At 62.4% G+C, this 17846-nt stretch overlaps 1 long non-coding RNA gene across 1 annotated transcript; it reads right to left on the bottom strand.

The window, feature by feature from the left end:
- Positions 1-12861: 12861 nt before the first annotated feature.
- On the bottom strand, positions 12862-17846 carry LOC120388404. The gene is made up of 3 exons (XR_005590564.1): positions 17773-17846; positions 15819-15913; positions 12862-13360 (listed from the first exon to the last, which is right to left on the bottom strand). It is a non-coding gene; the product is annotated as an uncharacterized LOC120388404 (long non-coding RNA).

Genomic DNA, 17846 nt, shown 5'->3' on the forward strand with positions numbered 1-17846 from the left:
TGCCCTGAAGCCCCCGTACTGCAGCACAGGCCCCCTGGGGCATCGGGGCCAACCTTGACTGCCAGGGAGAACGCCCTTGACTGAGCCCCCAGTGCCCCCTGTTGGGCCCCCCACCCTGATCCCTATAGCTGAGCCCCCTCCCTCTCCCTGCAGCCCAGCACCCCTGCCGAGCCCCTCGCTCTGCTCCCTGCAGCCCAGTGCCCCATTGCTCTGCTCTGGGGCATTGGGGCAAGCACTGACTGCCAGGGCAGAGAGCATCTCCTGTGGAGCTCCCTGCTGTGCCCCCCACAACAAGTCTCCCCGCCCAGAGCTGGCCCAGCGGCCCCCAGCTCACGGGTAAGTGTCATGAATGATGGCGCTGGCTGCAGCGGGGCCACGACCCTCCCGCTCCAATGAGCACAGCAAATTTCACAGCTAAGCGGCCCCAGCTGGAGTCCTTCAGGCCGTGCTCATTGGCGATTTATGATCCCAGCGAGGATGATAGGACAGAGACGCCGCAGCCTAAAAACTGGCCTAGTCGGGAGTGAGGGGCACTGGCAGGGCTGGGGGTGCAGGGGCTGTGGGTCAGGAGTGAGGGGCACCAGCGGAGCTGAGGGGGGGCCCAGGGCTGGGTTAGCAGGGGCTGTGGGTCAGGAGTGAGGGGCACCGGCAGAGCTGAGGGGGGGCCCAGGGCTGGGTTAGCAGGGGCTGTGGGTCAGGAGTGAGGGGCACCAGCGGAGCTGAGGGGGGGCCCAGGGCTGGGTTAGCAGGGGCTGTGGGTCAGGAGTGAGGGGCACCGGCGGAGCTGAGGGGGGGCCCAGGGCTGGGTTAGCAGGGGCTGTGGGTCAGGAGTGAGGGGCACCGGCAGAGCTGGGGGGAGCCCAGGGCTGGGCTAGCAGGGGCTGCGGGGCGGGAGTGAGGGGCACCGGTGGAGCGGAGGGTGGGCCCAGGGCTGGGTTAGCAGGGGCTGTGGGTCAGGAGTGAGGGGCACCAGCGGGCTGAGGGGGCCCAGGGCTGGGTTAGCAGGGGCGGTGGGTCAGGAGTGAGGGGCACCAGCGGAGCTGAGGGGGGGCCCAGGGCTGGGTTAGCAGGGGCTGTGGGTCGGGAGTGAGGGGCACCGGCAGAGCTGAGGGGGGCCCAGGGCTGGGTTAGCAGGGGCTGCAGGTTGGGAGTGAGAGGCACTGGCAGAGCTGGGGGGAGCCCAGGGCTGGGCTAGCAGGGGCTGCGGTTCGGCAGTGAGAGGCACCAGCAGAGGGAGAGGAGCCCAGGGAGCTGCGGGTCGGGATAGAATCGCCTTAGCTAGAGATTTCAGAGTAGCCGCCGTGTTAGTCTGTAGAGACTAATTAAGGTGCCACAAGTCCTCCTGTTCTTTTTGCGGCTACAGACTAACACGGCTGCTACTCTGCCATTATGCAAGGTGCTGCATTTAGCCGTATGGAGGGGAAATCCATCAACTTCATGAAATTAATGTGTTCGTCTCTAAGGTGCCACACGTACTCCTGTCCTTTCTGCATAGCTAGAGACTCGCCATTGCAGCGAGCGCCCACCAGGGGTCGCTGTGAGTTCACACCCACAGCACGTGGGGCCCTGGGCAGCTCCGTGCACTGAGGGGGAAGGGGCCCAAAGCCAGCAGCAGGGGGGTTAACAGCTCTCTGGACCTTCCCCAGGCAGGGGCAGTGCCAGAGATAACGCCCCCCCCCCAGCACACATAACAGGCATCCCCCTCAATGTGCCCCTCGCTCCCGACCCGCAGCCCCCTGCCAGCCCAGCCCTGGGCTCTCCTCCCCCCGCTCTGCCGGTGCCCCCCACTCCCGACCCGCAGCCCCCTGCCAGCCCAGCCCTGGGCTCCCCTCCCCCCACTCTGCTGGTGCCCCCACTCCCGACCTGCAGCCCCTGCCAGCCCAGCACTGGGCTCTCCCCCCCCCGCTCTGCCGGTGCCCCCCACTCCCGACCCGCAGCCCCCTGCCAGCCCAACCCTGGGCTCCCCTCCCCCTGCTCGGCGGGTGCCCCCCACTCCCGACCCGCAGCCCCCTGCCAGCCCAGCCCTGGGCTCCCCTCCCCCTGCTCTGCTGGTGCTCCCCACTCCCGACCCGCAACCCCCTGCCAGCCCAGCCCTGGGCTCCCCTCCCCCAGCTCTGCCAGTGCCCCCCACTCCCGACCCGCAGCCCCCTTCCAGCCCAGCCCTGGGGTTCCCCCGGTGAGAGCGCCCCCTGCTGGGGGGATGTCCCATGGCCCTGGGGTCCCCCCCAGGTGATAGTGCCCCCTGCTGGGCTGACCCCTCTAGTCTGCCCTGGCCCCGCTTCCCCCACCATGGGCTCGTCCCCTGCTAGGGAGCCCCCCCACCCCAGGGCTGTCAGCCTGTCAGTGTTGCTGCTGGGCAAGGGGTCCCCAGGGAGGAGCCAGGCTGAGCTGTCGGGGCTCCCTGCTGGGCTGTGAGGCGGGAGATGTCAGAGCAGCTCAGACAGCTGGGGGGGGAGGGACATGGAGGACAGAGGAGCGGGAAGGAGATGGCAGAGGAGGAGGGAGAGGGGGCTGGGGCAGGCAGACATGGGGGTGCTGGGACTGTAAGGTTCCCAGCCCACGGGTGGGTTTGGCTGAGGCCAGAGGTCCCCCCTGCCGGAGCCCCTCACTCCCGACCCGCAGCCCCTGCTAGCCCAGCCCTGGGCTCCCCCAGCCCTGCCGGTGCCCCTCACTCCCGACCCGCAGCCCCTGCCAGCCCAGCCCTGGGCTCCCCCAGCCCTGCCGGTGCCCCTCACTCCCGACCCGCAGCCCCTGCCAGCCCAGCCCTGGGCTCCCCCAGCCCTGCCGGTGCCCCTCACTCCCGACCCGCAGCCCCTGCTAGTCCAGCCCTGGGCTCCCCCAGCCCTGCCGGTGCCCCTCACTCCCGACCCGCAGCCCCTGCTAGTCCAGCCCTGGGCTCCCCCAGCCCTGCCGGTGCCCCTCACTCCCGACCCGCAGCCCCTGCCGCCGGCGGCGCGACCCAGGGGAACCCCTGGGCTGCCTGCCGGCGGCTCAGACTCCCTCTCCCTCCCAGCGCAGCGACCGCTGAAAGGCTTTAAAAAAAAATTGGGGGGCGCCGCGTTTTGGCGCCTCGGCAACCGCCTACCTGGCCTAAATGGTAGCACCAGCCCTGCTGTGGGGGCTCCGTTTACAGACGTCCCCAGGGCCTGGGCTCACGGCTCCATCCCTCGCCTTAACCCAGATGGTCCTGCAGGCGGCGGCAGCGCGGGGCTGAAATGCCAACCAGGGACACCAGCCGGGATGGGAGAAAGCCAGAGCCTGTCCCCTTGATGGGGTGCCACTCTGATCCCCCAGGGTGGGGGGCTGGCTCTGATCCCCCAGGGCGGGGGCTGGCTCTGATCCCCCAGGGCAGGGGCTGGCTCTGATCCCCCATGGGGGGGCTGGCTCTGATCCCCCAGGGCAGGGGCTGGCTCTGATCCCCCATGGGGGGGGCTGGCTCTGATCCCCCAGGGCAGGGGCTGGCTCTGATCCCCTATGGGGGGGCTGGCTCTGATCCCCCATGGGGGGGGGCTGGCTCTGATCCCCCATGGCGGGGGGCTGGCTCTGATCCCCCATGGCGGGGGGGCTGGCTCTGATCCCCCAGGGCAGGGGCTGGCTCTGATCCCCCATGGCGGGGGCTGGCTCTGATCCCCCAGGGCAGGGACTGGCTGGCTCAGGGGGGTGGGGAATGAGGCCCGGGGCCTTTCCCCTCTCTGGAGCCCGGCTCCCATGCAGCCCAGGGCAGGGACGTTAAACCCTTTATCTGCCGGCTCAGCCCGCTGTCTATCTACCGCTCCTGCTGCCGCCCCAGGGCCGCCCTGGCCGAATCTCTGCCCCGCACTGTCCATGTGCCCCCCCAATCGGCCCCTCCCCGCCCTGCTGCCGCGCTGCCTTTTCCGTGTTTAGTGTCATGCTCTGAGGTGGCCTGTTCCCAGCCCCATGCCCTGCCAGGACCCCTGGATAACCAGCCCTTCATCCCAACCCCAGTGCCGGGCAAGGGGGTCCGTGTGTAAACACCATCACAATGCACCACAACACATCACAGACAGCGATACACAACTGCAACACGACACACAGCGAGCTACCCCTGATTGTGCCCACACCCACACGCCAGCAAGGCGGGGTCACACCCACCCACGGACCAGGGCCCAGCCCCTCCAGCAGGGGGCAGCAGGGACACACACACACACACACACACACACACACCCAGCAGGGGGTGGCAGGGACACACACACACCCCCCAGCAGGGGGCAGCAGGGACACACACACACACACACACACACACAGAGCAGGGGGCGGCAGGGACACACACACACACACAGCAGGGGGCAGCAGGGACACACACACACACACACACCCCCAGAGCAGGGGGCGGCAGGGACACACACCCACACACAGCAGGGGGCAGCAGGGACACACACACACACACACACAGAGCAGGGGGCAGCAGGGACACACACACACACACACACACAGCAGGGGGCGGCAGGGACACACACACACACACACACACACACACACCCAGCAGGGGGCCGCAGGGACACACACACACACACACACACCCAGCAGGGGGCGGCAGGGACACACACACACACACACACACCCAGCAGGGGGCGGCAGGGACACACACACACACACACACACACACACACACACACATCCACCTCTATCCCCAGCTCTGGGAGGGGAGTGGGGGCTAGTGGTTAGAGCCGGGGGGGCTGGGAGCCAGGACTCCTGGGTTCTCTCCCTCCTTGGCCCTGCTTGCACGGTAACCTCCCTGCGCTCTCCCCTGCCTCTCCACAGCGGGCAGCTCTCCTGGCCCATCTGCTCAGCTCCTTTGGCTGCTAACGAACTAGTAATTACCTGTGGTGTGTGTCCAGGCTGGGCTGACAGCAGGGTGGTGGTGGGGGTGAGCCCTGTTAACCAGGCACCCCACCGCCCTCACCTTAGGGCGGGAGACTCAGGGGGGTGGGGAATGGGGCCTGGGGCCTCTCCCCCCTAGGGGGTGCCAGCTCCCATCCGGCCCCAGGGCAGGGACTGGCTGGCTCAGGGGGGCAGGGAATGGGGCCTGGGGCCTCTCCCCCCTAGGGGGCGCTGGCTCCCACCCGGCCCCAGGGCAGGGACTGGCTGGCTCAGGGGGGTGGGGAATGGGGCCTGGGGCCTGTCCCCTCTGGGGGGCGCCGGCTCCCATCTGGCCCAATGGTGGGTGGGGGCTGGCTCTCCCTCCCCCCTGCAACATCTTGATCCAAAGTGATTGTGCTAATCATGTTCTTAATTGATAAAGAACGTCTGGGGCCTCAAGGATCCAGGCGTCTGACCTGACCCTGCCTCAGAGCTGGCGCCCCCTAGAGGGGAGAGGCCCCGTGCCCCACTCCCCTGGGGCCAGATCAGGACCGGTGCCCCCTGTCAGGGCTGGTGCCCCATTCCCTGCCTCCCACCCCAAGCCAGGGCCAAAGGTCCCCAGACGGAGCTCGTAATCCAGGCCCACGGCCCGGCACTGAAACCCGGGGGCGTCTCGCCGGGGGCTGCCCCATGGCTGGACAAGCCAGGGCGGTTTCCCCGCTGGGATGCAGGAACAATCTGTGCGGGGGAGGGGCGGGGGCGGAGAGCCAACCTGCAAACCCCGTCACCGGGGGGCAGCCCCCCAGGCAGTCCTAGTTCCTCAGCCAGCCAGCCAGGGGCTAGAGGGACGGGGTGGGGGCTGTGAGGGGGAGCGCAGTTAGCAAGGGGGCTGGGGCGGGGTCTATTGGGGTAGGAAGATGGGGGAGGGGAAAAGGAGAAAGGGAAAGAAGGAAACGGGGGGTGGAAAAGAGACAGGGAATGGGGAGGAGGTAAAAGAGAGCAGAGGGGAGTGGGATCTAGTGGTTAGACCAGCGGGAGCCAGGAGCCAGGACGCCTGGGTTCTCTGCCCAGCTCTGCGAGGGGAGTGGGGTCTAGTGGGTAGAGCAGGGCAGCGTGGTTCTGGGTGAGGGGTTGGTCTGAAGGTTTGGGGGGCTGGGGTGAGGTTGAGGAAGGTTCAGGGGTGCGGTTGGGGGCTGGGGTGAGTTTGGGGGCTGGGGTGAGTTTGAGGGGAGGTTCAGGGGTGAGGTTGGGGGCTGGGGTGAATTTGAGGGGAGGTTCAGGGGTGAGTTTGAGGGGAGGTTGAGGGGTGAGATTGGGGGTTGGGGGTGAGTTTGGGGAGGTTCGGTGAGTTTGGGGCTGGGGTGAGTTTGAGGGGAAGGTTCAGGGGTGAGGTTGGGGCTGGGGGTGAGTTTGGGGAGGTTCAGGGGTGAGGTTGGGGGCTGGGGTGAATTTGAGGGGAGGTTCAGGGGTGAGGTTGGGGCTGGGGTGAGTTTGAGGAGGTTCAGGGGTGAGCTTGGGGGCTGGGGTGAGTTTGAGGAAGGTTCAGGGGTGAGGTTGGGGCTGGGGGTGAGTTTGGGGAGGTTCAGGGGTGAGGTTGGGGGCTGGGGTGAATTTGAGGGGAGGTTCAGGGGTGAGGTTGGGGGCTGGGGTGAATTTGAGGGGAGGTTCAGGGGTGAGTTTGGGGGCTGGGGTGAGTTTGAGGGAGGTTCAGGGGTGAGGTTGGGGCTGGGGTGAGTTTGGGGAGGTTCAGGGGTGAGCTTGGGGGCTGGGGTGAGTTTGGGGGGGAGGTTTGGGGTGAATTGGGGGTGTGATAAATGAAGTGGGGGGGTAGCTCCCTTTTGTGGACACCCAGCCAGGCAGTAGCTATAAAGCCCCTGTCAGTAGCTGTTCTCTGCTCGCTCTCCTTGCGCAGGGTTTCCAGGTCTCGCTGCTCTGCACAGGGAGGGAAGGGAGGGAAGGCAGTGAGCACCTGAGCAAAAGAGCCAGTGGGACGCCAGAACTTTTTAAAACAGAAAAAACTTCCCCTTTGCCTGCTCTGTTCTCGGGGCTGGAGGAGGCTGGGAGCCGAGCAGAGCAGGACCAGGCAGGGCAGGGCCGGGCAGGGCAGGGCTGAAGGCAGCAGGGAGCCGGGCAAGGCAGGGAGCAGGGCCGAGCAGGGCAGGGCCGGGAGCAGGGCCAGGCAGGGCCGAGCAAGGCAGGGCAGGGCAGGGAGCAGGGAGCAGGGCAGGGCTGAGCAGGGCAGGGAGCAGGGCAGGGAGCTGGGCAGATCAGGGCAGGGCCGGGCAGGGCAGGGCAGGGCAGGGAGCAGGGCAGATCAGGGCAGGGCCGGGCAGGGCAGGGCAGGGAGCAGGGCAGAGCTGGGCTGGGCAGGGCAGGGCAGGGAGCTGGCCAGGGCCGGGCAGGGCAGGACCAGGCAGGGCAGGGCAGGGTTGGAGGCGGCAGGGAGCCAGGCAGGGCAGGGCCAGGCAGGGCAGGGCCGGCCAGAGCAAGGCTGGGCAGGGCAGGGCAGGACCGGGTAGGGTTGCAGGTGGCAGGGAGCCGGGCAGGGCAGGGAGCAGGGCCGGGCAGGGCAGGGAGCAGGGCAGGGCTGGGCAGGGCCGGGCAGGACCGAGCGGGGCAGGGAAGGGCAGGGAGCAGGGCCGGGCAAGGCAGGGAGCAGGGCAGGGCAGGGCAGGCCGGGCCGGGCAGGGCAGGGAGCAGGGCCGGGCAGGGCAGAGCAAGGCAGGGAGCAGGGCAGGGCAGGGCAGGGAGCAGGGCCGAGCAGGGCAGGGCAGGGCAGGACCGAGCGGGGCTGGAGGCGGCAGGGAGCCGGGCAAGGCAGGGAGCAGGGCAGGGCAGGCCGGGCAGGGCAGGGCCAAGCAGGGGGTTCTGCTGGAAGAAACTTGGCACCTTATTGGAAAACCGTCAGTATCAGACCTAGAAACTGCTCAGCTGAGCCCCAGACGTGTGCGCAGAGCAGGGACCTTGAGGTGAGTTTCTCTCTGTTTAGTTCTTTATGGCGTGTGGATTCCTCTGGGCAAACCCAGGCGCTTTTGTTTTGCTTGTAACCTTTCGGCGGGACCCCAGGAAAGCTGGTCTGGGTGCTTAACCCTTGGAATTACTCTCTGAAAATCTAGCACTAGCCTCCGTTCCCAGGTGGATTTTCTTTCTTTCTTTCTTTCTTTCTTTCTTTCTTTCTTTTAAAATAAAATTTACCCTTTTTAAGACCAGGGTTTGGGTTTCGGTGCCTGAAGAGGTGTGTTCACACGTTTTGCGGGTGGCAAAAGCTGATTTCTTTTTTTTTCCTTTCCATTTTCAGCTGGCCCCCGGCGGGGGCGTGAAAGGGCTGGCGGGTCCCCTACAGGGAGGAATTCCCAAGTGCCCCTTCCTGGGCTCTCAGAGGGGTTCTGCACTTGGGTGGTGGCAGCATCCACCCATCTCAGGTCAGAGAGAAGCTGTGACCTTGGGAGTTGAATACCCGCCTGGAGAGGCCAGGGTTCGTTTTTAGAGTCCTTGCCGGCCCCACCTGCTGCGCTCGAAGTGCCAGAGTGAGGAATCGGCCTTGACATGGTGGCAGAGCGGTGGGATCATTTTGAACCAGAGGCACAGAGCTCAGGGTTTTAAAAGGCCCCATTTTTCCTTTTGGCAGCCTGCAAAGCCAAGGAGGTTTTTTTTCTCTTTCTTTTCTCTGTACCTGAGGGGGAACAGGCCAAGGGTTCAGCCTGCAAAGCCAGGGAGTCCAAGAAGCAGTTTATTTTTTTTTCTTTTCTAGCTTTGTGGCAACGAAATAACCAGGGTAGAGTAGGGCAGCCAGTGCGGGAGGTTGTGCTCCGGCACCGAAACCCTCGAGCCCCCAGCCCTCCCAAAGCGGCACGGCAGGGAGAAGGCAGAGCCAGAACGAGCCCAGACGTCCGGCTCCATGACGGAAATGCAGGGAGGGGATGGGGGACCGGAGACGTTCCCAGAGGGAAGGGTCAGCCCTCCCCCACCCGAGAGCCAAGGGCCAAGATGGAGGGATGCCCTTAACCCAGGCCGAGTTCTGACGGCAGAAGACAGGGATTTCATCCTAGAGATGAAGCACTTGGAGGCGGAAGCAGAGGAGAGAAGAGAGGTGAAGCGCTTGGGGTAGAAATGGATCTGAAGCGCTTAGAGCTGGAACAGGCTGAGCTGGGTCGCCCTAACAATCCTTCTCCAGGTACCGCTCCCCATTCCAAGAAATTCCCCACCTACAAGGGAGGTGATGATACAGGGGCCTTCTTAGAAAATTTCGCAAGGGCCTGCCTTGGTGCAGCATCCCTCCAGACCAGTACATGGTGGAGCTGAGGCCGCAGCTCAGTGGACCCTTAGCAGAGGTGGCAGCTGAAATGCCTAAAGAACACATGCACGAGTACGAACTTTTTAAACAAAAGGTCAGAATTAGGAGGGGGCTAACACCCGAGCATGCCCATCGGCGGTTCAGAGCCCTACACTGGAAACCAGACGTGGCATTTTCCCGACACGCTCACCACACTGTAAAAAATTGGGATGCCAGGATATCAGAAGCAAATGTTACGTCTCCAGAAGATCTGTCTGTCCTAATGCAAATGGAGCAGTTCTTGGAGGGGGTTCCTGAGGAAATAGAAAGGTACATGCTAGATGGGAACCCAAAACTGTAACCGAGCTGGGGGAGGTCAGAGCCAAGTGGGTGGAGGTGGCGGAGAAGAAGAAAGCCAGTAGCAGTTGGTGGGGATACCAGAAGGGGCAACCCGAGATGACACCCCACCTTCGGGGTCAGCCCCAGGCCCCACCTTGCAAGGAGGAGGCCCCCACACCGTCAGGGAGACCCCACACGCCCTCTCGTCCCACCACCCCACTCTCCAACCGCCCACCTCGCCCCAGCCCACACTGAGCTGGGCGATGCTTCAAATGTAACGAGCTGGGGCATGTGAAGGCCAAATGCCCCAGGAGCACCAGCCGACTGCAGCTTAGCACCCCGGGGTCCCACCGAGCCTTCAGGCCCAGGTGCCTCGCAAATACCCCCAGAGTGAAGGGAAACGGTGAGTGTGGGCGGGAGGAAGATTACTGTGTGGAGAGACACTGGAGCACAGGTGTCAGGTATCCACCAATCCCTGGCAGACCCCAAAGTCATCGACCCACAGGCCCAGGTGAATGGTGCAAACCTTTAAGACCAACTCTTCTAACTTGCCTACAGCCAAGCTGCCTGCCCAGTACAAGGGCTGCTCAGGAATATGGACTTTTGCCGTCCATGACCATTATCCCATTCCCATGCTGCTGGGAGAAGACTTAGCCAACCATGTGAGGCTAACAAAAAGGGTGGGGATGGTCCCCCACAGCCAGGCTAAACCGGCCTCCAGACCTAACCCCATTCCTGAGCCTCCTACCAGGGGGCCAGTCTGTGCCCCAGATACCACAGGCCTGGGACCCAGCCAGAGGTGGTGGAACCAGACCCCAGACCAAAGGCTACGGCAGAAGTTGTCGATCCAGTTCCTGGGACCAGCCAGAACCAGCCCAAGGATCGGAACCGGCGGCGCAGTCAGCACCAGAGCCCCTGCCTGTAACCCCACCAGAGCCAGGGGAGCCAGCACCAACGGGCGCCACGGAGCCTGCACCTGCAGCAGCAGCCAAGCCGGCGCAAGAGGCTCAACCGGAGCCTGAAATACCACCCAGTGCACCAGCGGAGAGCGGTTCCCAGTCGACGGAGACACCTGCGTCGCTTCCCGTGGGACCCAGCCCAAGTCCACCACCCAGCGGGGAACCGATGTCTCCAGCATCAAGGGAGCCGTTCCAGGCAGAGCAGGAAGCAGATCAGAGCCTCCAGAGACGGTGGCACGGAGCGACCCAACCCCTCTCAGCTCTTCCAACAGGTCCAGGTTTGTTGCAGAAGGAGGGCTCTTGTACAAGGAGACCCTTTCTGGTGGGCACAAGGAGGACTGGCATCCTCAGCGACAGTTGATCGTTCCAACAAAGTGTAGAGAAAAGCTCTCGAGCTTAGTCCACCATCACCCTAGTGGCCATGTTGGGGTGAACAGGGCCAAAGACCCTTTGGGGAAGTCATTCCACTGGGAGGGGATGGGCAAGGACGTTTCTACCTATGTCCAATCTTGTGAGGTCTGCCAGAGGGTGGGAAAACCCCAAGACCAGGTCAATGCCCCTCTCCAGCCACTCTCCATAATTGAGGTCCCATTTCAGCGAGTAGTTGTGGATATTCTGGGTCCTTTCCCTAAGAAGACCCCCAGAGGGAAGCTGTACATGCTGACTTTTGTGGATTTTGCCACTCGATAGCTGGAAGCAGTAGCTCTAAGCAACACCAGGGCTAAATGTCAGGCATTGGCAGACCTTTTTGCCAGGGTAGGTTGACCCACTGACGTCCTTACAGATTCAGGAACTAACTTCCTGGCAGGGACCATGAAACGTCTTTGGGAAGCTCATGGGTTGAACCTCTCGGTGGCCACCCCTTGCCACCATCAAACCAATGGCCTGGTGGAGAAGTTTAATGGGACTTTGGGGGCCATGGTATGTAAATTCGTGAACGATCACGCCAATGAGTGGGACCTAGTGTTGCAGCAGTTGCTCTTTGCCTACAGGGCTCTACCGCATCCCAGTTTGGGATTTTCACCCTTTGAACTCGTTTATGGCCATGAAGTTAAGGGGCCGTTACAGTTGGTGAAGCAGCAATGGGAGGGGGTTACATCTTCTCCAGGAACTAACATTTTGGACTTTGTAACCAGCCTGCAAAACACCCTCAAAGACTCTCTAGTCCTTGCTCGAGAGAAGCTACAGGATGCTCAGCAAGAGGAAAGGGCCTGGTATGATAAACATGCCAGAGAGCGTTTCCTTCAGAGGAGGTGACCAAGTCACGGTCCTGAAAGCGCTCCAGGCCACTAAGATGGAAGCGTTGTGGGAGGGACCATTTATGGTCCAAGAGCACCCGGGAGCTGTTAATTACCTCCTAGCGTTCCCACACCCTACCCTAAAACCTAAACTGTACCATGTTAATCCTCTAAAACCCTTTTATTCCAGAGAAGTCAAGGTTCTCCAGTCTCCAGCCCAGGAGAGAGACAACGCTGAGTGGCCGGAAGGATCTGCTATGAAGGAAAAAGCAATGGTGGCGTGGAAGAGGTCAGCCTTTCCATCACCCATGGGCGTAAGCAACGCAGCAAATCCAGGAGCTGTGCACCAGCTTCACGGCAATGTTTTCAGCCATCCCAGGATGGACGGAACGGGCGTGTCACTCCATTGACACAGGTGATGCTCACCCAATTAGAGCCCAACCTTACCGGGTGTCTCCTCAAGCCAAAACCGCAGTAGAAATGGAGATCAAAGACATGTTACAGATGGGTGTGATCCGCCCCTCTGAGAGTGCATGGGCCTCTCCAGTGGTTCTGGTTCCCAAACCAGATGGGGAAATCTGCTTTTGTGTGGACTGCCGTAAGCTAAATGCTGTAACTAGCCCAGAGAACTATCCAATGCCACGCACAGATGAGCTATTGGAGAAAGTGGGACGTGCCCAGTTCATCTTCATCTTAGACTTAACCAAGGGGTACTGGCAGGTGCCGCTGGATGACCCAGCCAGGGAAAGGTCAACCTTCATCTCCCATGTAGGGCTGCATGAATTTAATGTGCTGCCTTTTGGGCTGCGAAATGCACCTGCCACATTCCAGAGACAGGTCGATAACCTTCTGGCTGGGTCTGGGGAATTTGCAGTCGCCTACCTCGACGATGTGGCCATAGTCTCAGATTCATGGGCAGAACACCTGGAGCACCTCCAAGCTTCTTCCAGCGCATAAGGGAGGCAGGATTAACCGTTCAGGCCAAAAAGTGTCAAATAGGCCTAAACGGGGTAACGTACCTTGGACTCCAGGTGAGTCAAGGAACAATCAACCCCCTACAGGCTAAGGAAAATACTATCCAAAATTGGCCTGTCCCTACGTCAAAGTAGCAGGTCCAATCCTTCTTGGGCTTGGCCGGGTATTACCGACGATTTGTACCACACTACAGCCAAATTGCAACCCCACTGACCGACCTGACCAGGAAAAACCAGGCAAATGCCGTCCAGTGGACTGAAAAGTGTCAGAGAGCTTTAGCCAGCTTGGGGCGGCCCTTACGTCTGACCCTGTACCGAGGGCCCCGAACTTCGACCAACCGTTCGTCATAACCAGATGCGTCCGAGCGCGGCGTAGGAGCAGTTTTAATGCAGGAAGGAGCAGATCACCAATTCCATCCTCTCGTGTTCCTCAGCAAAATACTCTCAGAGCGGGAAGCCACAGGTCAGTCTCAGAGAGAGAACGTTATGCCGTCGTGTACGCTCTGGGGAAGCGACGGCCGTACCTTTGGGGACGGCGGTTCCACCTGCAGACTGGCCATGCTGCACTGAAGTGGCTTCACGCAGTCAAAGAGACTAACAAAAACCGTCCTCGGTGGAGTTTAACTCTTGAAGAGTTTGATTTTGAAATACAGCACATTTCAGGAGCCTCCATCAAAGTGGCTGATGCACTCTCCCGGGAAGGTTTCCCAGAATCAGCCGGGTAGAAATGTCCCTGGATTCAAAGTCATTGTAGTCCTTGAAATGTATAAAATACTGTTTAGTCCTTCATGTAATTAATAGTAAAATTAGAGGTGCGTGTATCTTATTAACTCTGTTTTCCTAAACCTCCAGGAAGAAAGCCCAGCCGGCGCGGACCCGACCTGAACCAGGCTGGCCAGCACCGTCTGTGATTTGGGAGGTGTCTGATAAATGAAGGGAGGGGGTAGTTCCCTTTTATGGACATCCAGTCAGCCAGTCGGTATAAAATCCCTCTTCGTAGCTGTTCTCGAATCGCTCTACCTGTAAAGGGTTAACAAGCCGCACTGCTCTGCACAGGTAACAGGAAGTGAGCGGGCACCTGGCCAACAGAGCCAATGGGAGGCCGGAACGTCTTTAAATTGAGAGAAAACTTCCCCTTTGTCTGTCTGTGGTTGTTCTCCGGGGAGAGGCGGACAGGGCAGAGCGATGCTGTCAGCAGCTTGGGGCCGGGCATGAAAAATCACCAGTATCATACCTAGAAACTACTCATCTGAAACCCCAGAGATGTAAGTAGATCAGGGAATGTCTAGGAAGATGCGATTAGGTTTATCTCTGTGGTGTGGACTCCTCTGGGCAAACCCAGGTGCTTTTGTTTTGCTTGTAGCCTTTCGGCGGGACCCCAGGAAAGCTGGTCTGGGTGCTTAATCCTTGGAATTACTCTCTGAAAATCTAGCACTAGCCTCCGTTCCCAGGTGTATTTTCTTTCTTTTTTTAAAATAAAATTTACCCTTTTTAAGAACAGGGTTTGGGTTTCGGTGCCTTAAGAGGTTTGAGCGCCTGGTGTTTAGTTAGCTGGTGGCAACAGCTGATTTCTTTCTTTTTTTTTTCCCTTTCCATTCTTAGCTCTTCCCCAAAGAGGCGGGGGGTGAAAGGGCTTGCGGGTCCCCACAGGGAGGATTCCCAAACGCGCCTTCCTGGGCTCTCAAAGGGGATTTTCACTAGACAGTGAGCCCTGACAGGGGGGCTGGGGGTGAGTTTGAGGGGAAGGTTCAGGGGGTGAGTTTGATGGGAAGGTTTGGGAAGGTTCGGGGTGAGGTTGGGGAAGGTTCAGGGGTGAGTTTGAGGAAGGTTTCGGGAAGGTTCGGGGTGAGGTTGGGGGCTGAGGGTGAGTTTGAGGGGAAGGTTTGGGGGTTGCGGGGCTGGGATGAGTTTGGGGAAGGTTTGGGGGTGAGTTTGGGGAAGGTTTGGGGTGAGTTTGGGGAAGGTTCAGGGGTGAGGTTGGGGGCAGGGGTGAGTTTGAGGGGAAGGTTCAGGGGGTGAGTTTGAGGGGTTTGGGATGAGTTTAAGGAGGAGGTTCAGGGGAGGTTGGGGGCTGGAGGTGAGTTTGCGGGGAGGTTCGGGGATGAGTTTGAGGGGAGGTTTGGGGGTGAAGTTGGGGGTTGGGGGGAGGTTCAGGGGGGAGGTTGGGGGGCGGGTGAGTTTGAGGGGGAGGTTCAGGGGGGAGGTTGGGGGTTGGGGGAGGTTCAGGGGGGAGGTTGGGGGGCTGGGGTGAGTTTGTGGGGGAGGTTGGGGGTTGTGTCTGACTTTGGGGTGTTGCTATAGCCAGCAGGGTCACATTTAGGAGTTTACATCCCAGGGGGTCACCCTGTTTGGCCCCCTTGGGTGGAGTGTGGGGGTCTCTGGCCCTGATTTCAACCCCAGCTGCTGTTACCATTTTGGGGGCGTGGGGGGGCAGCTCCTCCATTCACTCTGCTCCCTGTCCCCTCCCCTCCCCCGAGGCTGATGGCGAGTGTCACTGTCCCCCCAACCTCCCAGCTGACTGTAGCTACAGCCGCCCGGCGGGAGACGAGCGCAGAACACCGCGCCGAGGGTGATGGATGGACTCGTCTGCCACCGCTCCCCCCCGCAAGGCCCCGCCCCAGCTGATGCCATTACAGGGGGGGGCAATGGGGCCAGCAGGGGGTGCTCTCCACCAGCTGCCAGCGCTGTCCCCAATGCCCCAGGCCGCCGCTGGGGGGGTCATTTCTTTCTCTAACACCCCCCAGACACTGCCCGCCTCTGGCAGGTGGTACAGTTGCCATGACGCCCGTCCGTCGCCGTCAGTACCAATGTCATTGCGGCTCTCTCCCCACACCCAGCCTGCTCTAACCACTAGCCCCCACTGCCCTCCCTGAGCCAGGGAGGGAACCCAGGAGTCTTGGCTCCCAGCCCCCCTGCTCTAACCACTAGACCCCACTCCCCTTTCAGAGCCAGGGAGAGAACCCAGGAGTCCTGGCTTCCACCCTCCCTCCGATGCCTCCTCTTCTGGGGAGGAGTGGGCAGGGGGTGAAGCTGCTGTGAGTTCCTTCCCCTGCAGCCGGCGCTGCGAGCTTCCCCACAACAGTGCCTTCACCAGGGCCCCATCCCTCTCCGGTCCCTGTCTTCCTTTCTGCACTTTCTCGCTCCCCTGTTCCCCTGCCCCCCTTCCCCAGGGAAGCCACACGTCCCCTGAACCCCGCCCCCCGGCCCTCCTCACTTCAGCTCTCATGTTGGGGGGCAGCAGGGTCTTGTTTATTCCTCAGGGACCATCTGGAGAGACGGAGCTGATAATTACAGGCCTGTCACTGCCGGCTGCGCTGGCGTCAGCCGCGGATCCGGGGCGCGGACGCGGGGGGAAGGGGAGAGAGATGAATGAGGGAACGAGAAAGAAAGAAAAACAACAAATGAATTGAGTCCCTGGGGGCCCAGATGGGAGCTGGCGCCCCCCAGAAGGGAAATACCCCGAACCCCATTCCCCGCCCCGTGAGCCAGCCAGGCCCTGCCCTGGGGCCGGGTGGGAGCCAGCGCCCCCTAGAGGGGAAAGGCCCCGGGCCCCATTTCCTGCCCCCCTGAGCCAGCCAGGCCCTGCCCTGGGGCCGGGTGGGAGCCAGCACCCCCTAGAGGGGAGAGGCCCCGGGCCCCATTCCCAGCCCCGGGAAAGCGACTGGGTCTGTGGTTTGAAGCAGCTGCTGCCCCAGGGGGAGCTGGTGGCTCGTGGGCTAGAAGCCAGATCCCTGCGGGGGCTGGAGGGCAGAGGCTGAGGAAAGGAGGAACAGGGCAGGAAGGAAAGGAGAGATCCCCAGATCCCCAGCCCCTGCACCTCACCCAGAGGTGGCTGCATCTCAGGGCCGGGCCAGGGGTCCCCATATACCTAGCCCCCATGTGCCACATCCCAGCGCTGGGCGAGGGGTCCCTGGATACCCAGCTCCCGCACCCCACCCCAGAGGTGCCATGTCCCAGTGCCAGGCAAGGGGTCCCCGGATACCCAGTCCCTGCACCTCACCCCAGAGATGGCTGCATCTCAGGACCAGGCGAGGGGTCCCCATATACCCAGCCCCCATGTGCCACATCCCAGTGCCGGGTGAGGGGTTCCCGGATACCCAGCCCCCATGTGCCACGTCCCAGCGTCAGGCGAGGGGTCCCCGGATACCCAGCCCCCGTGTGCCGCATCCCAGCGCCGGGCAAGGGGTCCCCGGATACCCAGCCCCCATGTGCCACATCCCAGTGCCAGGCGAGGGGTTCCTGGATACCCAGCCCCCATGTGCCACGTCCCAGTGCCAGGCGAGGGGTCTCCGGATACCCAGCCCCCATGTGCCACGTCCCAGCGCCAGGCGAGGGGTCCCCGATACCCAGCCCCCGTGTGCCACATCCCAGCGCCGGGCGAGGGGTCCCCGGATACCCAGCCCCCATGTGCCACGTCCCAGTGCCAGGCGAGGGGTCCCCGGATACCCAGCCCTGCATCCCACCCCAGAGGTGGCTGCGTCTCAGTGCCTGGTGCGTATGTGGGGGGGCGTCTCCTCCTCCTCCCGGCTTTGCAGCGCAGATTTGTTTGTTTGTTCATTGTTATAAATAAACCCTGTTAATTAGGATTCTCGCCGCGTGAGGCCGGCGGCTCCTGTCAGGCCGCCTGCGATCCCGTCCCTGGGGGGGAGCTGATAAGGGGAGGCGGACTTGGGGGGGGGCACCCTGGTGCTGAGCCAGCGGCGGAGCTGGGGGGGTGGAAGCCAGTGGAAGAAACAGGTGTCGTCTGAACCCATGGAGGCTGTAGAGGGACTGGGGGGAGTGTAGGTGGGTAGGGGATACCCCAGCGTGGCACTAGGGGGCGTTGTGCTGTGGGGAGCAGGGGGTGCTCCCCCTGGTGGTCTGTGGTGGCCCCATTGAGGCGCTAGGGGGTGCTGTGGGGCAGGGAGTGGGGCAGGCAGGTCTGCAGGGGGCGCTGTGGGGTGTAGGGGGCAGGTGGGTCTGTAGGGGGTGCTGTGGGGCAGGGAGTGGGGCAGTTGGGTCCATAGGGGGCGCTGTGGGGCAGGGAGTGGGGCAGGTGGGTCCATAGGGGGCACTGTGGTGCAAGGTCGGGGGGCTCAGCAGGGGGGCTCTCCCCGGCCGTCAGCACTTGGGTGCGCCCTGGATGGCGTGTGGCGAAGGGGGGATGGGGGAGATGCTGCGCTCGTTACCTGACTAAACGATAGTTCACCTCCGGCGAGGAGGCCGCGCTTACAAACGGGCCTCAGTCACGGTAAATGCCGGC

The sequence above is a fragment of the Mauremys reevesii genome, linkage group 22, assembly GCF_016161935.1.
Source record: "Mauremys reevesii isolate NIE-2019 linkage group 22, ASM1616193v1, whole genome shotgun sequence".
NCBI lineage: Eukaryota > Metazoa > Chordata > Testudines > Geoemydidae > Mauremys > Mauremys reevesii.